Source organism: Rousettus aegyptiacus, unplaced genomic scaffold (assembly GCF_014176215.1).
Source record: "Rousettus aegyptiacus isolate mRouAeg1 unplaced genomic scaffold, mRouAeg1.p scaffold_m13_p_5, whole genome shotgun sequence".
NCBI lineage: Eukaryota > Metazoa > Chordata > Mammalia > Chiroptera > Pteropodidae > Rousettus > Rousettus aegyptiacus.
The window spans coordinates 116029670-116035669 of record NW_023416308.1 but is presented as its reverse complement, the minus strand read 5'-3'; positions in this window follow the sequence as shown (position 1 = coordinate 116035669).

Sequence of the window (6000 nt, the reverse complement as noted above, 5' to 3'; positions counted from 1 at the left end):
TCGGCCTCCCCACCTGAATCTGTCTTCCTAGGGTTCAGAAAATGGAGCATCAGAGAAGGAGGAAGGAGGGGGGCTATCAGGGAAAGTTAAAGACCAGGTTACCGTCCCCGTATTTGTAGGCATCAGATGACACATTCAAGTAGGGGTAAGAGTTAGACAGCGAAGGGATGGTGTTTTCAAAAGCGGTCAGCTTTAAGGGAACTCATCGAGAGGTGGCAGTCCCCACAAGGCCGGGCACGGTGGGGAGCTCTTACCACGCCCAAGCCGCCCAAGCTGGCTGGCCAGGGAGAGGCAGTGCTGTGACCCGACAGGAGCTGTGGCTCAGTAGGAGAATCCGGCTGTGGCCAAGCAGAGAGGCTGCCCAGGAAATAAATTCCTCCACCTCACTCTACTCCTTCCTCTGTTTCCTGCTTCCTTTTGTCCAAATCCAAACAGCAGCCGGAGGACCCTAAGTTCAGTTCACTGCTGGTCCTAGAAGGCAGCCTCGGGGCCACAGAGCTAGGCGGGGAAGGGTGGGAGTGGATCTAGATCGCCATCCTGCTGCCCCATTCAGGGGAGGCTGCTGAGAGGGGAGGAGGACCCGAGGTCCTGGAGGGGTCTCCAGTGCTTCGCTGGCTGTCCTGGGATCGAGGCAGGCCTGGGAGACCGATGACTATGCCCTGAGGCTCGTGGCTGGCTCTACTGCTGGTTGGGGATGGGGGGTGGAGGGTGCCCATGGGATGTCAGGGCCTGGTTAGGACCCAATCTCGAGAGTCAGACCTGGATTCTAGTCTAGCTGTGCAGTCATAGGCAAGTCACCTGACCTCTCTAAGCCTCAGTTTCCCCTTTGGTAAGTGGGGATCATAAAACCCATCTTGTGGGTGGTTCTGGTGAGATTTGGTGAGATAAAGAGTGTAAACGCCTTCGGCCCACTCAAGAAATGTTTGCTCTGCCTCTTGCGATGCACAAGCTCAGAGCAGAGGTCCAGGGATGCTGAGGCCTCTGGCAAACCGAGACCTCCCGTCACCCTCACCGAACTGGAGAATAGCTGCTTCCGCAGCACCCAGCAATTATTTACATTTTTTAAGAATCAACTTTCTCCCAACATTTTATGTTGACAAATCTCAAACCTACAGAAAGATCAAAAGAATATGAACTCCCTGTACTCTTCACCCAGATTCACCATGCAGCTCTTGCTTTATATCCACCCATACCTACGTGTGCATGACATGGATTCTGCTACCTTTTGCAAATAAGTTGCAGACATCTCGAATCTTGTACCTAAATCCTTCACACGCATCTCTTAATAAGGAGCCACCAGAGGACAACTGTCTTGAGAGATTTATCATCGATACAATATCGTCTAATGTACAGTCTGTTATGGGTTTAACTGTGATCCTCCCAAAATCATATCTTGAAATCCTAACCCCACATATTGCAGTATGTGACCTTATTTGGAAATAGAATCGTTGCAGATGTAATTAACGTTAGGTCATTGGGGTGCACCCTAATCCAGTACGGCTGGTGTCCTTTAGAAAGGGAAATTTAGACACACGCACAGGGAGGGGTTCATGTAACTATGAAGGCGGAGATCGGGGTCATGTGTCTAAAAGCTAAGGAATGCCAGAGATGACCAGCAAACCACCAGAAGCTGGCGGAGGGCCCTGGAAGAGATTCTTCCTCACGGCCTCAGGAGGAACCAGCTCTGCCAACACCCCAATCTCAGACTTCCAGCCTCCAGGGCTGTGAGACAATATATTCTGTTAAGCCACCCAGTTTGTGGTGCAACTGTGTCAAAAATGTTCCTTACAGAATTTTTTAAAGGTTAAGTATCCACTTCTGGATCACGTGTTTGGTGCCATGCCTCTTTAGTCTCTAATTTGGAACAATTCTCCCCCAATGCGCACACGTGCACACACACACACACACACACACACACACACACACCCTTTTTGTTGTCTTTCATCATGTTAATATTTTTGAAGGGTCTGGGCCAGTTCTTTTGTAGAATGACCTGATATTTGCATTTGTCTGTTTGTTTCCTCATTAAATTCAGATTTAACTCTTTTTTTGTCAAGAATATTACCAGAAGGCTGGACTGGTTCCATAGAGTAGTGGTTAGCCCATCTGCTTTACATGCAGAAGGTCCTGGGTTCACGCCCCAGTGGAACCATGGACCATACCCCAGGTGTACCAGGCCCTAGGTGCCTACTGCAAGCGTGTGGGAGGAGACGCCCCGCCTTCAGGGATCCAGTTGTTAAAAAGGGAGACGGCAACATCCATAGATCAGGGGTGGAAGTGGGTGGGTGGCAGGAATTAAAGAGGGGAAAAAAAAGTTAAAAAAATATATATTACAGTGGTGGGGTGGATGGCATAGATGATAGAGGCTCTGTTCATCCTTCCGGTGACCAAATCAAAGTTGTGACGGAAACAAGGAGCAAGCAGCAAGGAAAAATCGCTGAGATCTAGATGAACAAGCCATACAACCAGGGGGAAATCCAAGAAAGCACCCTGCAATGGCAGAAGGTAGGACAGGGCGAGGACACCGGGCAGCCTGATCCCGGTGATCCCTAGGCTCACATTGGAGCAGCTGGCCTCGGTTGCTGGTGCGTCTTTTGAGGCAACTCTAAGAAGAGCATCTGTGGATTGCTTGCTGAATCTTAACAGGTGGCCCTGGAAGGACACAGATTTGGGCTAAGTTTGGCCTGCAGCTGAACCCCTCTCAGGACTGTGCCACTGGACACCTACTTCACAAGGCCACACTAATAAGACCGGGAGACTTAGGAGCTTTGCTTAGTATATAGAAACAGACACAGAAAGGCAGCTAAAATGAGAAGACAAAGAAGCAGAAACCATATGAAAGAACAGAACAGAGATCCAGATATAATGGAGTCAAGTGATCTAACCAGATGCAGAGTTCAAAACACTGGTTATAAAGATGCTCAATGAACTTTCGGGAAATGTGGATAAATTTAGTGAGAACTGCAACAAAGAGATAAAAGACATAAAAATGAAAATGGAAATTACAAAAGGGAATCAGTCTGAAATGAAGAACACATCTGAGATAAGAAGTATATTAAATGGAATAAACAAAAGAATAAACAAAGTGAATAAAGAAAGGATCAATGCCCTATGTAGGGGATGGGAAAGCCAAGTACACTCAATCAGGATAGCAGGAGATAAGATGCCGGACTATAAAAATAATTTAAGGAACACATGGGACACTATTAAGGGTAAAAATATGTCTGAGCAGCATAACTGCAGGAAAACAAGATGTTGAACAGCTAAATGAAGAAATAATGATGGAAAACTTCCCTAACCTGGTGAAGGAAATGGAATAAAACCCCAGGAAGCTCAGAGGATTCCAAAAACCAGGGATCCAAAGAGGCTCACACCAAGACGCATCATTATTAAAATGCCAAAGGTAAATACAAAGAAAGAATATTAAAAGCAGCAAGAGAAAAGCAGATAGTTATTTACAAGGGAACATCCATGAGACTGGCAGCTGATTTCTCAGAAGAAACCATGCAGGACAGAAGTGCTTGGCAGAAAATATTCGACAGGATGAAGACCCAGGATCTGCAACCAAGGATACTTTATCCAGAAAAGCTATCATTTAAAGTTGAAGGGCAGATAAAGAGCTTCTCGGACAAAAATAAACTAACAGAATTTATCACCGCCAAGCCAGTATTACAGGGAATGTTGGAGAGACTTCTTTAAAAAGAAAAAAACATGTATCAAAAATAGGAATAAAGAATGGTAACGACTACATTTCTATCAGTAAGTACCTCAAATGGAAAAGAATTAAGTGCTCTTACCAAAAGATAGAATGGATGAATGGAAAGGAAAACAAGACCCCTACATGTTCCCTATAAGAGACTCACTTCAGATTAAAAGACACACAGAGACCAAAAGGAAGGGGATGGACAAAGATATTACTTTGATGGACCTAGAAGGTATTTAAGTCAGACAGAGAAAGATAAACACTATATGGTTTCACTTATATGCAGAATCAAAGGAATAAAAAGAACAAACTAATCAAAAACAGACTCACAAATATAGTGAACAATTTGGTGATGGACAGAGGGGAGGAGGGGTTGGGGGGCTAGGAGAATGGGGTGAAGGGTTAAAGAAGTACAAATTAGTAGCTGTTGGATGGCCACAGGGATGGGGAGCATGGTATAGGGAATGCAGTTAACATTAATATATTGGCTAGGCGGGGGGCCAGGGGAGGGAGAGAGCAATTGGGGGGATCATTTTATGTCTAACCAAATATACTTGAAACTAATTAAATAAATTTTTTAAAAATATTACATATCTGATGCTATTTTACATTAATAACAATACACATTTTTTTTTTATTATTTTATAAAGAGGCTGAATTCCTTTTGACTCTCTCTGCTCGCCCATATGGTCAGTTGATGGTTAATGTGCTCCAAATTTGTCCATGCATAGATATTAGCAGACAGATCTCCCCCCACCTCTTTGCCTCCATCAACAGGATCCAAGTCAGAGTCTTGGGACCCTTCGTACCTTGGCAGGAACCCCTGCCCTCAGTGTCCTCACACTTACAGCCGTCCCCAGCCCACCCTTGCGTCAAGACCATCAGAACAGGTCCTGCCTTTATCCCTGTGGTGAGTTTCATCAGCAGGGACTGAGGCGTTCTAGGTTCTCCATAGCTCTGGCCACTCCTTTTTCTGGCCATCCTCGGCCCCTGATAGCTGTCCCCTGTGCCCTCTAGAGCTGTTGGTCTATCTTTAGCAAAATCCCCTGTGTCCTCATCCCTTTTTGCCAATGGCCTTTAACCCTCCTGCTCTGGCAGAAACCTCAACCTCCCTGAGGTCACTACTGCTCCCCCTCACATCCCACAGACTTTCCATACCCCTCCTTCCACTGTGCCTGGAGGCGGGGTGGGCATCTTCCTGAATCCTCGTTGCCACTTAAAGGTATCCTCCTCCCTCCTCCTTTCAAACACTCAGGTTCAGACTCAAATTATCAGCTTATACTACTCACTTTGCTTCTGACATCTCCCAACCCGTGGATAATTTTAGCTCCTGGCTTGCTGTCACTCTCTCTGTCCTACTCCTGCTTTACTTCTTAGATGCTTCGATATGCCTATGGATGATTCAACTGCCGGGCCTCTCAGTTCCTTGGGCTCTTCTTCTTCTGTGATCTTGTTTTCTGCCCCATCCCAGCCACTCACTCCCACAGCCATATGAGAGAGCCGCACCATCCTATCGGGAGCCAGTGGTCACATGTGGCTACTGAGCGCTTGAAATAAGACTAGTCTGAGATGTGCTGTGAGTTTAGAACAAATACCGGATTTCAAAGACTTAGGAAAAAAATATATAAATTGTCAATAATTTTTATATTGATTACAAGTTGAAACGACATTTTGGATATGTTATTACATTTAACCTCACTTATATCTTTTTACTTTTTTAAAGCATAGCTACTAGAAATTTTAAAATTACACGTGCACCTTGTGTTATGTTTCTGCTGGAAGCAGGGCTTTCGGTCTTTTCATTGCTAATAACAACAACCCGCTCCCCATAATCTCGATCTCAAGTACCCCACTCTCCAACCAATACCCTCATTTTTCCAGCTCTCTAGCACCCCAACTCCAATAAAATTTGGACCCCGTTGGAACTTACAATCCATCGATTTTGTCACACTTTTGCTGTCCCTCATCCCTCTTATGTCCTTATATCCCTCCTCACACAGACTAATTTCCAGGTCTATCACTATAGTCACTTTTTTGCATGAACGTATTTATTTATTCCACAAATATTTGTTGGACACCAATTATGTGCCTGACACTATTCTAGGCACATAGGACACATCAGTGAACAAAACACATTCTTTGTTCTTGAGAAGCTTATATTTTGGTGGTAGGAGACAAACAATAAACAAAGAAATAAATTATATGCTAGAATAGTGGTTCTCAACTGGGGGCAAACATCCCCAGGGGACATTTGGCAATGTCCAGAGACATTTATAGTTGTCACAATGGGCAGAGGG